This window comes from Lipophrys pholis (genome assembly GCF_963383615.2).
Source record: "Lipophrys pholis genome assembly, chromosome: 18".
Classification (NCBI taxonomy): domain Eukaryota; kingdom Metazoa; phylum Chordata; class Actinopteri; order Blenniiformes; family Blenniidae; genus Lipophrys; species Lipophrys pholis.
The window spans coordinates 1,446,688-1,466,142 of record NC_137646.1 but is presented as its reverse complement, the minus strand read 5'-3'; positions in this window follow the sequence as shown (position 1 = coordinate 1,466,142).

The following is a 19,455-nucleotide window of genomic DNA, read 5'->3' as shown; positions in this document are numbered from 1 at the left end:
AACCTCGTTGTAATTTACAGTTTGTGTCTTTATAACTGATTGAACCAAACTGAAGCACTTCAGCAAGTCTTTCATTTTGACTCAGACTTTAGCATTATGATTTGTTCCTTTAGCTTTCAGGTCTGTCTAGAATCAGATTGGTAATTCAAAAGGTTCCAGATCTCTGTAAAGGACAGTAGACCCATCCAAGATGGCTCCCGTGATCCATCCTGTTCTGGATGTGATTCCCTCAAACCCACGTGAGGTGTAAAATGTATAAAAGATGGATTTGTACCATATTTGTGAAATGTTGTTGCTGAGATAGAGAGAGTGGAGATCAAAGTGAAGAAAGAAATGTTGTCACTTTAATCTTTTCTCATCTTTTATGACATCACTATGACATCACCAGACAGAGTTAGCAGATAGAACCATCAGGGTATCACACTTCACAGCCTCCCTCGTAAAGTTCTGGAAGGCATAGTAGAGAAAGTGTCAGTAGCAGAGGAAGGTTTGGATCCATGGAGCTCTGGGTTCTGGGCCCAGCAGGGTTCCACTGTGTTTCAGGTGATCAGATCACAAGTGGCGAGTCCTGAAGACAAGTGTGAACAGACACCAAAGTGCTTTCACTCAGACCACTTCTGTTTTTTTTTGTCCAGAAGTATCTGCAGATGAACTTCATCCACAACTGAAGGTTAGAGTCTGCTGGAGTCAGTCCTGCATTATGCAAATTAGCCATGTGCACCAGACAGGAGGAAGCCTAACTTTGAGTTTGAGTCACTTTGTAAATAAAGAAGTAATACTTGTTTTCCTGAAGCAAAACTTCTCACCTGCAGCCAATCAGGCAGTGAGAAAATATGATGCAAAACAGCCAGCTTTTAAGCATCTTCAGGAAGGAACAACGGACTACAATTTGTTGAGTTTCAAAACAGCGAGCAAGAAGAGTCTCCACTTCTGGACCTTGGTGGTCAGGATCAGTGTCTGCTTCGTCTCACTCAGAAGTGAGAATCATATGGAGACACAACACTGTGTTGGCAGGCCTGGGTAGCTCAGACGGTAGAGCATAAGACTTTTAATCTGAGGGTCCAGGGTTCAAGTCCCTGTTCAGGCTATTTGTGGGAACAAACTTGAAACAGAGCAGGATGACTATTACAGCAACACACCATCAGTAAGATACAACTAACCTGTCTCTTGATGGTCTACATCAGGGTGCCCAAACTGGGTCCTAGAGTGCCAGTGTCCTGCATGTTTTAGTTCTCTGCCTGCTTCAGCATACCTGAATCTAACGATGACATCATCACCAAGGTTGTGAAAAAGAACAATAACAAAACTTTCATTACAAAGTGGATGGGAGAGGCACCGGATGGAGATCAACGGAGATCAATGCGGGAGGAAATCTTTGATCTGAGCATCTCCATGGCAAAAGGCACTGATCTCCTTTGATCTGATAAGAGATCAGCGCTGGAGCCATGGAGACGCTGAGATCAAAGGAAATCAGCTTTATTCAATCTTCAGCATTCACACTTGCATTTCCTTCTGGAAATACAAACATCTAGTAATTATTATTATCATAACAGGTCTCTGATATATGGAGGAGTCAGACCATTCAAGGCTTTAAAAACAAGCAGTAGCATTTTAAAATCTCTTCTAAAACTGACAGGCAGCCAGTGAAAGGAAGAAGGGATTGGTGAAATGTGGTCCCTCCTCCTGGTGCCTGTTAAAAACCTGGTAGCAGCATTCTGCTCCAGCTGCAGTCTTTGAACATTGAGCCTACTGATGCCAGAATAAAGGGAGTTACAGTAATCCAGCCTGGACCAGATGAAGGCATGTATTACTTTCTCCAGGTCTGCTGGGGAGAGGAATGACCTGGTCTTGACTAGTCGTCTCAGCTTAGCAAAGCAGGATTGGACTACCTTGGTCACCTGACAGTCAAAGGACAGGTCGCAGTCGAACACCACACCTAAATTGTGGACCTCTTTTCAAACATTGCTCAATGAGCTACCAAGACTAGAGCAAAGGTTGTTAAAATGGTTGGTGATCTTAACCAGCACAGTGTCAGAGCTATGATGTGCAGGAAACCAGACTGAAATGTCCCAAAGGTTTGATTTCAATCCATCAAAGAAATGAGCTGGGAAGCAACAGTTTTTCTAAAATCCTTGATGAAATGAAGTTTTGAGGCCAGAGTAGAGCGAGGCGGGGTAGGAGACTAGATCTGGACCTATCAGAACCACATTTTATGTCTAATCTCTATTATTACATGGACACAATCTGAAATAAATTCCTCGGAGCGTTCTGGTGTGGGTTCAACCTGCTATTTGGGGACTGATCATGGAACGACATGGTCACTCCAAGGGCTCATCCGGGAATTGAACTGCAACTGATTGTCCTAAATAAGGCAGGAGATCAGGACTCCTGACAGCCTTGACAGAGCTCCTGGAATGACCACATCCTGACCAAAGTGAATGAAAACATTAGTCATGGCCGACCTTGAAGAAATGAAGCTGAAAGTTCAACTGCAATTGGAGGATTTGTACCTTTATAGTACATAATGAGTTTCTCCCAGTAAATACAAACTACAAATGACTGTGTTGTATTTGGTGCTATATAAATAAAGATTAATTGAATTGAGGCACTGCTTGGATTTGAACCCAGGAACTCATGTTCACCAGACAGGTACTTTGGCCAGCTAAGCCACAGCGCCTCCTTTGGTGCATTTTTAGTTCTGCATTACCTGGTGTCAGATGTACTGCAGGAAAATATTTACATTTGATAGCAGTCTGATAAAAACATAAAAAAAAAAAAATAATGTAAATACCTGTTTGATTCTGATCTGAAAGAAATCAGACATCACAGTATTAATGAATAACCGTTAGCCGCGACCTTTATCTGACCAGGTTTGAACACATTATTGGTAAAGTGCAGGTCGTGCGGCTGAGAGGTTCTGGATTAAGGCTCCAGTCTCTCAGGAGGTGTGGGTTCTTTAACACTCCTGAATGGTTCATCACCACATTCAGCACAAAGCTCCATCAGGAGCCACTCATTGCAATCAGCCATGTTGAAGCAGGGAGACGTGGAAAACATGCAGGGCTGAGGCCCTCCAGGAACTGAGTTTGAGACCCCTGATCTAGAGCATGATCTTTGACCCCATCAGCTCCCTGGGAGCTTCACCCTGTCACCAACTCTTTCATACTTATCCTGTTTGAAATAAATCCTTTCCACCACTCAGTATGTGCCGGTACGTTATGATACAGTACGGGTTTTCATGTGTTTTCACTGACTAAAGTTGTGGATGGTACTAAAAGTACTGTACCAAACCGTCACCCTCATGCTCGATGATGTGGACTTGTTGGGTTTCTCCTGTAAAAACACCAAGAAATGACTGTGTTGTATTTGGTGCTATATAAGTAAAGTTGAACTGAATTAATGTTGTGAGGCACTGCTGGGATTTAAGCTGATGTAAGACAGGATGGTAAGAATGATAAGAAGATGATAAGAAGTGGAGGAGTTTGTTTTGTCAGACAGAGAAGTGATTCAGGTTTCTGAGTGAGTTCTGTCAGAGCCTCTTCAGCTTGTGTGTCTCATCAGGTCTTTCTGGGCCGTTCACACCTGGTTAACATCTGTTTCAGCTGATCACATCACATGGAGCAGCCCTGATCCACACTGTTTACACTTGTCTGGATCCTGGGTTACGCTGTGTCCTTGTCATGTGTCTGTTACCATGCTTCCACATTGTGACATCACAGTGATGTCACAATGTGGAAGCTTTGTGACATCAGATCCAGATGTTCCCCAGCTGTCATGAAGCCACTCTTCTGTAAATCCAGCATTAGTCCCACAGGTGAGTAACACCTGTACGATGCCATCTGCTCTCTGAGTTTCACTTCAACTAGTTCTGACACCAGGTAATGCAATACTGAAATGCACCAAAGGAGGCGCTGTGGCTTAGCTGGCCAAAGTACCTGTCTAGTAAACAGGAGATCCTGGGTTCATATCCCAGTAGTGCCTCATGACATCAATTCAATGAATCTTTATTTATATCGCACTAAATTCATCATAGTTATTTGTAGTTTGTTATGATAATTATAATTACTAGAGGTTTGTATTTCCAGAAGAAAATGCAAGTGCGAATGCTGAATAAAGCTGATCTCCTTTGATCTATGTGTTTCCATGGCTCCAGTGCTGAGATCATATCAGATTGAAGGAGATAGGAGAAGGAGAGCTCCTGCTTTGATCTGCTCTGATCTCCGTGAGGTGCCTCTCCCATCTTCTTTGTATGACACAGTTTTTCGTGATTTGAATATATATAGAGAGAGAGAGAGAGAGAGAGAGAGAGAGAGAGAGAGAGAGAGAGAGAGAGAGAGAGAGAGAGAGAGAGAGAGAGAGAGAGAGAGAGAGAGAGAGAGAGAGAGAACATGAAAATTCCACACAGAAAGGCTCCTGCCGGGATTTGAACCCAGACTTAAATTTTTTTTAACTGGACCTTGTGGCTGTGAGGCGAGAGGCTGTGGACTCTGTGGATTCAGGACTTGGTGAGTGGAACATGTATTACCGGATCCTATATTTAGTCCTTTATCGTCTCCCACTTTAGACCTTCATCCTCCATGTTTTCTCCTGGTTGAAGAAGCTCTACATCGCAGGATGTGACGTCATGCAACGTACAACAACGTGACTTGATGTCATGCTGGGAAATGAATCGTTAAGAAGAATCAAACACATTTAAGGGGTACGGTTCTGAAAATATGAGGGTTTTTTCAAATTAAAGTGACTATCCAAATGAGAATAGGAGTTTCTTTCAAATTAAAGTGACTGTCAAAGTGAGAATAGGAGTTTTTTTTCAAACTAATGTGACTATCAAAAAGAAAAGAAAATTTCTTTCCAATTAAAGTGACTATCAATGGGAAAATATGAGTTTTCTTTTCAAATTAAAGTGACTATCAAATTGAGAATAGGAGTTTTTTTTTCAAATTAATGTGACTATCAGAAAGAAAATAGAATTTTTTTCAAATTAAAGTGACTATCAAAGGGAAGATATGAGTTTTCTTTTCAAATTAAAGTGACTATCAAATTGAGAATAGGAGTTTCTTTCAAATTAAAGTGACTATAAAAGTGAGAATAGGAGTTGTTTTCAAATTAAAGTGACTATCAAAGGGAAAATAGGAGTTTTTTTCAAATTAATGTGACTATCAAAAAGAAAATAGAATTTTTTTCAAATTAAAGTGACTATCAAAGGGAAAATATGAGTTTTCTTTTCAAATTAAAGTGACTATCAAAGGGAAAAAAAAGAGGGTTTTTTTCAAATTAAAGTGACTATCAAAGTGAGAATAGGAGTTTCTTTCAAATTAAAGTGACTATCAAAGTGAGAATAAGAGTTTTTTCAAATAAAGTGACTATCAAAAGGAAAATATGAGGGTTTTTTCAAACTAAAGTGACTATCAAAAAGAAAATAGAATTATTTTCAAATTAAAGTGACTATCAGAGTGAGAATAGGAGTTTCTTTCAAATTAAAGTGACTATCAAAGGGAAAATAGGAGTTTTTTTCAAATTAAACTGACTATCAAAGTGAGAATAGGAGTTTTTTTCAAATTAAACTGACAATCAAAGGGAAAATAGGAGTTATTTTCAAATTAAACTGACTATCAAAAATAAACTAGAATTTGTTTTCAAATTAAAGTGACTATCAAAGTGAGAATAGGAGTTTTTTCAAATTAAAGTGACTATAAAAGTGAGAATAGGAGTTTCTTTCAAATTAAAGTGACTATCAAAAGGAAAATAGGAGTTTTTTTCAAATTAATGTGACTATCCAAGTGAGAATAGGAGGTTTTTTTTTCAAATTAAAGTGACTCTCAAAGTGACAATAGGAGTTTCTTTCAAATTAAAGTGACTATCAAAGTGAGAATAGGAGTTTCTTTCAAACTAAAGTGACTATAAAAGTGAGAATAGGAGTTTTTTTTTCAAATTAAAGTGTCTATCAAAGGGAAAATATGAGTTTTCTTTTCAAATTATAGTGAATATCAAAGTGAGAATAGGAGTTTTTTTTTCAAATTAAAGTGACTATCAAAGTGAGAATAGGAGGTTTTTTTTTCAAATTAAAGTGACTATCAAAGTGAGAATAGGAGTTTCTTTCAAATTAAAGTGACTATCAAAGTGAGAATAAGAGTTTTTTTCAAATTAAAGTGACTATCAGAGGGAAAATATGAGGTTTTTTTTCAAATTAAACTCACTATCAAAAAGAAAATAGGAGTTTCTTTCAAATCAAAGTGACTATCAAAGTGAGAATAGGAGTTTCTTTCAAATTAAAGTGACTATAAAAGTGAGAATAGGAGTTTTTTTTTCAAATTAAAGTGACAATCAAAATGAGAATAGGAGTTTCTTTCAAATTAAACTGACTATCAAAGGGAAAATATGAGTTTTTTTCAAATTAAACTCACTATCAAAAAGAAAATAGGAGTTTTTTCAAATTAAAGTCACTATCAAAGGGAAAAAATGAGTTTCCTTTTCAAATTAGAGTTACTATCAAAGTGAGAATAGGAGGTTTTTTTCAAATTAAACTGACTATCAAAGGGAAAATAGGATTTTTTTTTTTTAAATTAAAGTGACTATCAAAGTGAGAATAGGAGGTTTTTTTTCAAATTAAAGTGACTATAAAAGTGAGAATAGGAGTTTTTTTCAAATTAAAGTGACAATCAAAATGAGAATAGGAGTTTCTTTCAAATTAAACTGACTATCAAAGGGAAAATATGAGTTTTTTTCAAATTAAACTCACTATCAAAAAGAAAATAGGAGTTTTTTCAAATTAAAGTCACTATAAAAGGGAAAAAATGAGTTTCCTTTTCAAATTAGAGTTACTATCAAAGTGAGAATAGGAGGTTTTTTTTCAAATTAAACTGACTATCAAAGGGAAAATAGGATTTTTTTTTTTTTTTAAATTAAAGTGACTATCAAAGTGAGAATAGGAGTTTTTTTTTCAAATTAAAGTGACTATAAAAGTGAGAATAGGAGTTTATTTCAAATTAAAGTGACTATCAAAGTGAGAATAGGAGTTTCTTTCAAATTAAACTGACAATCAAAGGGAAAATAGGAGTTATTTTCAAATTAAACTGACTATCAAAAATAAACTAGAATTTATTTTCAAATTAAACTGACTATCAAAGTGAGAATAGGAGTTTTTTCAAATTAAAGTGACTATAAAAGTGAGAATAGGAGTTTCTTTCAAATTAAAGTGACTATCAAAAGGAAAATAGGAGTTTTTTTCAAATTAATGTGACTATCCAAGTGAGAATAGGAGTTTTTTTTTCAAATTAAAGTGACTATCAAAGTGACAATAGGAGTTTCTTTCAAATTAAAGTGACTATCAAAGTGAGAATAGGAGTTTCTTTCAAACTAAAGTGACTATCAGAGGGAAAATATGAGTTTTTTTTTCAATTTAAACTCACTATCTAAAAGAAAATAGGAGTTTCTTTCAAATCAAAGTGACTATCAAAGTGAGAATAGGAGTTTCTTTCAAATTAAAGTGACTATAAAAGTGAGAATAGGAGTTTTTTTTCAAATTAAAGTGACAATCAAAATGAGAATAGGAGTTTCTTTCAAATTAAACTGACTATCAAAGGGAAAATATGAGTTTTTTTCAAATTAAACTCACTATCAAAAAGAAAATAGGAGTTTTTTCAAATTAAAGTGACTATTAAAGTGAGAATAGGAGTTTTTTTAAAAATTAAAGTGACTCTCAAAGTGAGAAAAGGAGTTTCTTTCAAATAAAACTGACTATCAAAGGGAAAATAGGAATTTTCTTTTTTCAAATTAAAGTGACTATCAAAGTGAGAATAGTAGTTTTTTCAAATTAACGTGACTATCAAAGTGAGAATAGGAGTTTCTTTCAAATTAAAGTGACTATCAAAGTGAGAATAGGAGTTTTTTTCAAATTAAAGTGACTATCAGAGGGAAAATATGAGTTTTTTTCAAATTAAAGTGACTATCAAAGTGAGAATAGGAGGTTTTTTTTCAAATTAAAGTGACTATCGAAGTGAGAATTGGATTTTCTTTCAAATAAAAGTGACTATCAAAGGGAAAATAGGATTTTTTTGTTTTCAAATTAAACTGACTATCAAAGTGAGAATAGGAGGTTTTTTTTCAAATTAAAGTGACTATAAAAGTGAGAATAGGAGTTTTTTTCAAATTAAAGTGACAATCAAAATGAGAATAGGAGTTTTTTTCAAATTAAACTCACTATCAAAAAGAAAATAGGAGTTTTTTCAAATTAAAGTGACTATTAAAGTGAGAATAGGAGTTTTTTTTAAAAATTAATGTGACTCTCAAAGTGAGAAAAGGAGTTTCTTTCAAATAAAACTGACTATCAAAGGGAAAATAGGAATTTTTTTTTTCAAATTAAAGTGACTATCAAAGTGAGAATAGTAGTTTTTTTTTCAAATTAAAGTGACTATCAAACGGAAAATATGAGGGTTTTTTTCAAGTTAAAGTGACAATCAAAGTGAGAATAGGAGTTTCTTTCAAATTAAAGTGACTATCAAAGTGAGAATAGGAGTTTTTTCAAATTAACGAGACTATCAAAGTGAGAATAGGAGTTTCTTTCAAATTAAAGTGACTATCAAAGTGAGAATAGGAGTTTTTTTCAAATTAAAGTGACTATCAGAGGGAAGATATGAGTTTTTTTCAAATTAAACTCACTATCAAAAAGAAAATAGGAGTTTCTTTCAAATCAAAGTGACTATCAAAGTGAGAATAGGAGTTTCTTTCAAATTAAAGTGACTATAAAAGTGAGAATAGGAGTTTTTTTCAAATTAAAGTGACAATCAAAATGAGAATAGGAGTTTCTTTCAAATTAAACTGACTATCAAAGGGAAAATATGAGTTTTTTTTCAAATTAAACTCACTATCAAAAAGAAAATAGGAGTTTTTTCAAATTAAAGTGACTATTAAAGTGAGAATAGGAGTTTTTTTAAAAATTAAAGTGACTCTCAAAGTGAGAAAAGGAGTTTCTTTCAAATAAAACTGACTATCAAAGGGAAAATAGGAATTTTCTTTTTTCAAATTAAAGTGACTATCAAAGTGAGAATAGTAGTTTTTTCAAATTAACGTGACTATCGAAGTGAGAATTGGATTTTCTTTCAAATAAAAGTGACTATCAAAGGGAAAATAGGATTTTTTTGTTTTCAAATTAAACTGACTATCAAAGTGAGAATAGGAGTTTTTTTTTCAAATTAAAGTGACTATAAAAGTGAGAATAGGAGTTTTTTTCAAATTAAAGTGACAATCAAAATGAGAATAGGAGTTTTTTTCAAATTAAACTCACTATCAAAAAGAAAATAGGAATTTTTTCAAATTAAAGTGACTATTAAAGTGAGAATAGGAGTTTTTTTTAAAAATTAATGTGACTCTCAAAGTGAGAAAAGGAGTTTCTTTCAAATAAAACTGACTATCAAAGGGAAAATAGGAATTTTTTTTTTCAAATTAAAGTGACTATCAAAGTGAGAATAGTAGTTTTTTTTTCAAATTAAAGTGACTATCAAACGGAAAATATGAGGGTTTTTTTCAAGTTAAAGTGACAATCAAAGTGAGAATAGGAGTTTCTTTCAAATTAAAGTGACTATCAAAGTGAGAATAGGAGTTTTTTCAAATTAACGAGACTATCAAAGTGAGAATAGGAGTTTCTTTCAAATTAAAGTGACTATCAAAGTGAGAATAGGAGTTTTTTTCAAATTAAAGTGACTATCAGAGGGAAGATATGAGTTTTTTTCAAATTAAACTCACTATCAAAAAAAAATAGGAGTTTCTTTCAAATCAAAGTGACTATCAAAGTGAGAATAGGAGTTTCTTTCAAATTAAAGTGACTATAAAAGTGAGAATAGGAGTTTTTTTCAAATTAAAGTGACAATCAAAATGAGAATAGGAGTTTCTTTCAAATTAAACTGACTATCAAAGGGAAAATATGAGTTTTTTTTCAAATTAAACTCACTATCAAAAAGAAAATAGGAGTTTTTTCAAATTAAAGTGACTATCAAATTGAGAATAGGAGTTTTTTTTTAAAATTAAAGTGACTCTCAAAGTGAGAAAAGGAGTTTCTTTCAAATAAAACTGACTATCAAAGGGAAAATAGGAATTTTCTTTTTTCAAATTAAAGTGACTATCAAAGTGAGAATAGGAGTTTCTTTCAAATTAAAGTGACTATCAGAGTGAGAATAGGAGTTTTTTCAAATTAACGTGACTATCAAAGTGAGAATAGGAGTTTCTTTCAAATTAAAGTGACTATCAAAGTGAGAATAGGAGTTTTTTTAATATTAAAGTGACTCTCAAAGTGACAATAGGAGTTTTTTTCAAATTAAAGTGACTATCAAAGGGAAAATAGGAGTTTTTTTCAAATTAATGTGACTATCAAAAAGAAAATAGAATTTTTTTCAAATTAAAGTGACTATCAAAGGGAAAAAATTAGTTTTCTTTTCAAATTAGAGTTACTATCAAAGTGAGAATAGGAGGTTTTTTTTCAAATTAAAGTGACTATCGAAGTGAGAATTGGATTTTCTTTCAAATAAAAGTGACTATCAAAGGGAAAATAGGATTTCTTTTTTTCAAATTAAAGTGACTATCAAAGTGAGAATACGAGTTTTTTTTTTCAAATTAAAGTGACAATCAAAATGAGAATAGGAGTTTTTTTCAAATTAAAGTGACAATCAAAATGAGAATAGGAGTTTTTTTCAAATTAAACTCACTATCAAAAAGAAAATAGGAGTTTTTTCAAATTAAAGTGACTATTAAAGTGAGAATAGGAGTTTTTTTTAAAAATTAATGTGACTCTCAAAGTGAGAAAAGGAGTTTCTTTCAAATAAAACTGACTATCAAAGGGAAAATAGGAATTTTTTTTTTCAAATTAAAGTGACTATCAAAGTGAGAATAGTAGTTTTTTTTTCAAATTAAAGTGACTATCAAACGGAAAATATGAGGGTTTTTTTCAAGTTAAAGTGACAATCAAAGTGAGAATAGGAGTTTCTTTCAAATTAAAGTGACTATCAAAGTGAGAATAGGAGTTTTTTCAAATTAACGAGACTATCAAAGTGAGAATAGGAGTTTCTTTCAAATTAAAGTGACTATCAAAGTGAGAATAGGAGTTTTTTTCAAATTAAAGTGACTATCAGAGGGAAGATATGAGTTTTTTTCAAATTAAACTCACTATCAAAAAGAAAATAGGAGTTTCTTTCAAATCAAAGTGACTATCAAAGTGAGAATAGGAGTTTCTTTCAAATTAAAGTGACTATAAAAGTGAGAATAGGAGTTTTTTTCAAATTAAAGTGACAATCAAAATGAGAATAGGAGTTTCTTTCAAATTAAACTGACTATCAAAGGGAAAATATGAGTTTTTTTTCAAATTAAACTCACTATCAAAAAGAAAATAGGAGTTTTTTCAAATTAAAGTGACTATTAAAGTGAGAATAGGAGTTTTTTTAAAAATTAAAGTGACTCTCAAAGTGAGAAAAGGAGTTTCTTTCAAATAAAACTGACTATCAAAGGGAAAATAGGAATTTTCTTTTTTCAAATTAAAGTGACTATCAAAGTGAGAATAGTAGTTTTTTCAAATTAACGTGACTATCGAAGTGAGAATTGGATTTTCTTTCAAATAAAAGTGACTATCAAAGGGAAAATAGGATTTTTTTGTTTTCAAATTAAACTGACTATCAAAGTGAGAATAGGAGTTTTTTTTTCAAATTAAAGTGACTATAAAAGTGAGAATAGGAGTTTTTTTTTCAAATTAAAGTGACTATAAAAGTGAGAATAGGAGTTTTTTTCAAATTAAAGTGACAATCAAAATGAGAATAGGAGTTTTTTTCAAATTAAACTCACTATCAAAAAGAAAATAGGAATTTTTTCAAATTAAAGTGACTATTAAAGTGAGAATAGGAGTTTTTTTTAAAAATTAATGTGACTCTCAAAGTGAGAAAAGGAGTTTCTTTCAAATAAAACTGACTATCAAAGGGAAAATAGGAATTTTTTTTTTCAAATTAAAGTGACTATCAAAGTGAGAATAGTAGTTTTTTTTTCAAATTAAAGTGACTATCAAACGGAAAATATGAGGGTTTTTTTCAAGTTAAAGTGACAATCAAAGTGAGAATAGGAGTTTCTTTCAAATTAAAGTGACTATCAAAGTGAGAATAGGAGTTTTTTCAAATTAACGAGACTATCAAAGTGAGAATAGGAGTTTCTTTCAAATTAAAGTGACTATCAAAGTGAGAATAGGAGTTTTTTTCAAATTAAAGTGACTATCAGAGGGAAGATATGAGTTTTTTTCAAATTAAACTCACTATCAAAAAAAAATAGGAGTTTCTTTCAAATCAAAGTGACTATCAAAGTGAGAATAGGAGTTTCTTTCAAATTAAAGTGACTATAAAAGTGAGAATAGGAGTTTTTTTCAAATTAAAGTGACAATCAAAATGAGAATAGGAGTTTCTTTCAAATTAAACTGACTATCAAAGGGAAAATATGAGTTTTTTTTCAAATTAAACTCACTATCAAAAAGAAAATAGGAGTTTTTTCAAATTAAAGTGACTATCAAATTGAGAATAGGAGTTTTTTTTTAAAATTAAAGTGACTCTCAAAGTGAGAAAAGGAGTTTCTTTCAAATAAAACTGACTATCAAAGGGAAAATAGGAATTTTCTTTTTTCAAATTAAAGTGACTATCAAAGTGAGAATAGGAGTTTCTTTCAAATTAAAGTGACTATCAGAGTGAGAATAGGAGTTTTTTCAAATTAACGTGACTATCAAAGTGAGAATAGGAGTTTCTTTCAAATTAAAGTGACTATCAAAGTGAGAATAGGAGTTTTTTTAATATTAAAGTGACTCTCAAAGTGACAATAGGAGTTTTTTTCAAATTAAAGTGACTATCAAAGGGAAAATAGGAGTTTTTTTCAAATTAATGTGACTATCAAAAAGAAAATAGAATTTTTTTCAAATTAAAGTGACTATCAAAGGGAAAAAATTAGTTTTCTTTTCAAATTAGAGTTACTATCAAAGTGAGAATAGGAGGTTTTTTTTCAAATTAAAGTGACTATCGAAGTGAGAATTGGATTTTCTTTCAAATAAAAGTGACTATCAAAGGGAAAATAGGATTTCTTTTTTTCAAATTAAAGTGACTATCAAAGTGAGAATACGAGTTTTTTTTTTCAAATTAAAGTGACTATAAAAGTGAGAATAGGAGTTTCTTTCAAATTAAAGTGACTATAAAAGTGAGAATAGGAGTTTTTTTTTCAAATTAAAGTGTCTATCAAAGGGAAAATATGAGTTTTCTTTTCAAATTATAGTGACTATCAAAGTGAGAATAGGAGTTTTTTTTTCAAATTAAAGTGACTATCAAAGTGAGAATAGGAGGTTTTTTTTTCAAATTAAAGTGACTATCGAAGTGAGAATTGGATTTTCTTTCAAATAAAAGTGACTATCAAAGGGAAAATAGGATTTCTTTTTTTCAAATTAAAGTGACTATCAAAGTGAGAATACAAGTTTTTTTTTCAAATTAAAGTGACTATAAAAGTGAGAATAGGAGTTTCTTTCAAATTAAAGTGACTATCAAAGTGAGAATAGGAGTTTTTTTCAATTAATGTGACTATCAAAAAGAAAATAGAATTTTTTTCAAATTAAAGTGACTATCAAAGTGAAAATATCAGTTTTCTTTTCAAATTAAAGTGATTGTCAAAGTGAAAATATCAGTTTTTTCAAATTAAAGTTACTGTCAAAATGAGAATTGGAGTTTCTCTCAAATAAAAGTGACTATCAAAGTGAGAATAGGAGGTTTTTTTTCGAATTTTAGTGACTATCAAAGGGAAAATCTGAGTATTTTTCAAATTAAAGTGACTATCAAAATGAGAATAGGAGTTTCTTTCAAATTAAAGTGACTATCAAAGTGAGAATAGGAGTTTTTTCAAATTAAAGTTACTATCAAAGTGAGAATAGGAGTTTCTTTCAAATTAAACTGACTATCAAAGGGAAAATAGGAGTTTTTTTCATATTAAACTGACTATCAAAGTGAGAATAGGAGTTTTTTTCAATTAATGTGACTATCAAAGGGAAAATAGGAGTTTTTTTCAATTAATGTGACTATCAAAAAGAAAATAGAATTTTTTTCAAATTAAAGTGACAATCAAAATGAGAATAGGAGTTTCTTTCAAATTAAACTGACTATCAAAGGGAAAATATGAGTTCTTTTTCAAATTAAACTCACTATCAAAAAGAAAATAGGAGTTTTTTCAAATTAAAGTGACTATCAAATTGAGAATAGGAGTTTTTTTTTTAAATTAAAGTGACTCTCAAAGTGAGAAAAGGAGTTTCTTTCAAATAAAACTGACTATCAAAGGGAAAATAGGAATTTTCTTTTTTCAAATTAAAGTGACTATCAAAGTGAGAATAGGAGTTTCTTTCAAATTAAAGTGACTATCAGAGTGAGAATAGGAGTTTTTTCAAATTAACGTGACTATCAAAGTGAGAATAGGAGTTTCTTTCAAATTAAAGTGACTATCAAAGTGAGAATAGGAGTTTTTTTAATATTAAAGTGACTCTCAAAGTGACAATAGGAGTTTTTTTCAAATTAAAGTGACTATCAAAGGGAAAATAGGAGTTTTTTTCAAATTAATGTGACTATCAAAAAGAAAATAGAATTTTTTTCAAATTAAAGTGACTATCAAAGGGAAAAAATTAGTTTTCTTTTCAAATTAGAGTTACTATCAAAGTGAGAATAGGAGGTTTTTTTTCAAATTAAAGTGACTATCGAAGTGAGAATTGGATTTTCTTTCAAATAAAAGTGACTATCAAAGGGAAAATAGGATTTCTTTTTTTCAAATTAAAGTGACTATCAAAGTGAGAATACAAGTTTTTTTTTCAAATTAAAGTGACTATAAAAGTGAGAATAGGAGTTTCTTTCAAATTAAAGTGACTATCAAAGTGAGAATAGGAGTTTTTTTCAATTAATGTGACTATCAAAAAGAAAATAGAATTTTTTTCAAATTAAAGTGACTATCAAAGTGAAAATATCAGTTTTCTTTTCAAATTAAAGTGATTGTCAAAGTGAAAATATCAGTTTTTTCAAATTAAAGTTACTGTCAAAATGAGAATTGGAGTTTCTTTCAAATAAAAGTGACTATCAAAGTGAGAATAGGAGGTTTTTTTTCGAATTTTAGTGACTATCAAAGGGAAAATCTGAGTATTTTTCAAATTAAAGTGACTATCAAAATGAGAATAGGAGTTTCTTTCAAATTAAAGTGACTATCAAAGTGAGAATAGGAGTTTTTTCAAATTAAAGTTACTATCAAAGTGAGAATAGGAGTTTCTTTCAAATTAAACTGACTATCAAAGTGAGAATAGGAGTTTTTTTCAATTAATGTGACTATCAAAGGGAAAATAGGAGTTTTTTTCAATTAATGTGACTATCAAAAAGAAAATAGAATTTTTTTCAAATTAAAGTGACTATCAAAGTGAAAATATCAGTTTTCTTTTCAAATTAAAATGATTGTCAAAGTGAAAATGGGAGTTTTTTCAAATTAAAGTTACTGTCAAAATGAGAATTGGAGTTTCTTTCAAATAAAAGTGACTATCAAAGGGAAAATAGGATTTTGTTTTCAAATTAAAGTGACTATCAAAGTGAGAATAGGAGTTTTTTTTTCGAATTTTAGTGACTATCAAAGGGAATATCTGAGTATTTTTCAAATTAAAGTGACTATCAAAATGAGAATAGGAATTTCTTTCAAATTAAAGTGACTATCAAAGTGAGAATAGGAGTTCCTTTCAAATTAAAGTGACTATCAAAGTGAGAATAGGAGTTTCTTTCAAATTAAACTGACTATCAAAGGGAAAATAGTAGTTTTTTTCATATTAAACTGACTATCAAAGTGAGAATAGGAGTTTAGGACGGTCCACTGAAACCCGGACATGCCTACCCCCCATATCCACCACAAAGTTCTTCGGCCCTGCCTCGAGGACGTGAAACGGGCCGTCATATGGCGGCTGAAGTGGGGAACGATGAGCGTCATGACGAATAAATACATATTCGGCTGCCATCAGGTTCTTCAGGACATAGGACCGGGGCAGGCAGTGATGAGCTGGAACCGGGTCGAACATGCGGGCGTGAGGGGGGCGGATACGAGGCTTGAAAGGTGCAGACGGTGTGATACTTATGTCAACTCTTCACAAAGTAGAGTTTGCTAAAGTTCTGTTGCGCTGGCCAGGAATCAAACCCGGGCGTACTACATGGCAGGTGAGAATTCTACCACTGAACCACTACTGCTGACCTAAGTCCAACAGGAAGTCTGCAATTTGCCTTTCAAAATAAGATTATCAGCAGAAATCTAAATTGGGTCTCACCACCCGTAGGAAAGTCATAGAGAGATGAAACCAAAACTCACTTGTTTGTCTCAGCAAGACCTGGAAATAATGTAATGACACTCCTGACTTAATCTTAGTCTACATTTTGCCTTTGAAAACCAGATCCAGCCATCCCCGGGTCGGCACTGTCACCCAGATCACATTGCACCGATTAAGAACCTTTCCTGCAGGTAGTGAGCCCACAGGAAGGTGGCGCCCAGCATGGGACATCAACCTACTACCTTGAGATTGCAAGTCTCATGCTCTACCAACTGAGCCAGAAGAACCAGGAACCATCAGGGATCACCAGAAGAAGAACCAGAACCAGACACAGTGACCTGCAACCTGCAAGTGATCCAATTTTCAATCTTCAGTGTTTTTACTGCAAAATCCTCCAGAGAACAAAAGAATAATCAACTATTCTGACAATCAGTGGGTTGCTGTAAAGAAGTTGCATTCAAATGAAATCACTATGTAAGTTTCAAAGTGTCTGTGTATTCACAATTTCCAGACACCCTGATGGTTCTATCTGCTAACTCTGTTTGGTGATGTCATAGTGATGTCATAAAAGAATGGAAAACAGGGAAAACATTCATTCCTTTATTGCCATTCTGACAATTCACATCAAAGATGCTCTGCAGAATGAAATGATGACGCCTGGTCAGTGATAAAAACACAAGCTATTAAAAAATACCAGAATTACAATGAGTTCTATAATACTAGTGAGGAAATGCAGTACCTGGGAATAAATCAGTAGAAATAGAGAATAAATGGCCGTCACTGTACCTGACCTAATCCCACATGTGATATTTACAGTTCTCTGTTTAACGTTGGATGGCAGTGGGAAAGAAAGCTGGCAGTTTTCCATCTCAGGCTGCGGTTCCTCCTGCCTGAGGGGAGGAGAGAGAACAGTCCAGGGCAGGCTGAGGACGTCCTTGGTGGTCCTCAATGTCCCTGACAGGCAAGTCCCTTGTTGGAGGCAACAAGGTCCCCATGATCTTCTCAGTGGCCCTCAAGACTCTCTTAGTGCTTTCTAGTCAGAGACACTGAGCTGCTGGTGACTTACAGACTGCACATCTCCATCTTCAGCCCACAACAATCAGGGTTCTAATTTACACATGATTTAAGGCCCGTTTACACCACAACAAAAACAAGTGGAACCACAAAACTTTAGTCACATTTGGGCTCCGTTTATACGACAGTGGTGCTCGGATCCACTGCAACCGTCACTTTTTGGTCCCGGCTCTCAAGGTGGAACTTTTCTTTCACACTCCCGACTCCCCCCACAGGGACAGGCGGAGGCTACGGAGCGCTGTTACTGAGCATGTGCACCTCCGCCATGGTAAATAGTGCTTCTACTCATGTGTGAGTAACAAACATGGCGGCCTCCGTAGAGCTGCTGTCCTGTAAAAGCTTGTTGTCACTTGGAATGTTGTGGTGTAAACGGAGCCGAAGACTCAGATCCAAACTGAGCCGTTAACATGTGACTGGGTTGTGAAAGCTCACACAGGAGGAGGGTTAAAAACTATATGCTGCATTGGCCGGGATAAAGATCCAACATCCCAACTTATAAGGAAAGTCTCTCCTCTGTGACGGCCGGGAATCGAACCCGGGTCAACTGCTTGGAAGGCAGCTATGCTCACCACTATACCACCGTCACTACTCTGAGTGACTTCACCTGGCAAAGATGATGAAGAATATAGAGCGATGGTGAAGAAGACTTGAAGAAGTTTGTAGAATGGAACAGAAAGGTGTCTCATGCTTGTGAGTGAGACGTGTCAGAGCCTGTTTGTCTCTTGTCTCCTCACAATAAAGAGACACTAACTCACTATTAATCTACTTGCTGCTGTTGATGTGAGACATAAAGCTTGGAGATGCTGGGGATTGAACCCAGGACCTCATACAGCTAAATCCTTGTTTTGGTGGTTTTGATTGAACTGAATCAGTTGATGTAAGACAAGGAGGACAAGCCCTGAGCAGCATATGTCCCTCTCTCACCAGGACACTGTCCCTCTCTCACCAGGACACTTTGGATTGTGGTGTGTGGCTGCTTGCTGGAGGGGAGGATTTATGGAAGTGTTGTCTGTTAGTGAGGATTTCATGGTTGGAGTCAGAACATTTTAGGAGATATTTCACTAACCTGACAACTAAATAAGTAAATAACTGTAACTAGCTGCTCCCACAGTACTATGGACGAGGACAGGATCCACTCTGGATGGTGTCCTCCATCACAGGACAGTCAGAGACAAACAGCCACATACACACACACACACACACACACACACACCTTCACAATTTATTGTCACCAGTTAAGCTCCCTTGTTGTTGTTGGAACCGTCACATTGTTCTACAAAGAACCCAAAAGCCTGAAAAGTCCTGGATTCTTTAAAAAGATGAAAAGAAAAACTTTCTTCTATCATTTGTTCCCAAGATTCACATCAATACTGAGTAAAGGGAACTTTTTCCTAGTGAACATAAGTCATGTCTGTATATTATATCATCCATCCATCATCCATCCATCCATCCATCCATCATCCATCCAGCCATCCATCATCCATCCATCCATCCATCCATCCATCCAACCATCATCCTTCCTTCCATCCATCCACCAATCCATCCTTCCTGATCCATCCATCCGTCATCCATCCATCAATCCATCTACCAATCCATCCTTCGATCCATCCATCTGTCATTCATCCATCCATCTGTCATCCATCTGTCATTCATCCATCCATCCTTCCATCCATCTACCAATCAATCCTTCCATCATCCATCCATCTGTTATCCATCCATCAATCCATCTACCAATCCATCCTTCGATCCATCCATCCGTTATCCATCCATCCATCATCCATTTAACCATCCATCTGTCATCTATCCGTCATTCATCCACCCATCCCTCGATCCATCCATCAATTCATCAACCTTCCTTCCATCCATTCATCCATCATCCATCCATCCATCCAATAATCAATCTGTCATCCATCCGTCATTCATCCATCCATCCATCTACCAATCCATCCTTCCATCCATCCTTCCATCATCCATCCATTCGTCATCCATCCATCCATCTACCAATCCATCCTTCCTCATCCATCCATCCATCTACCAATCCATCCTTCTATCCATCC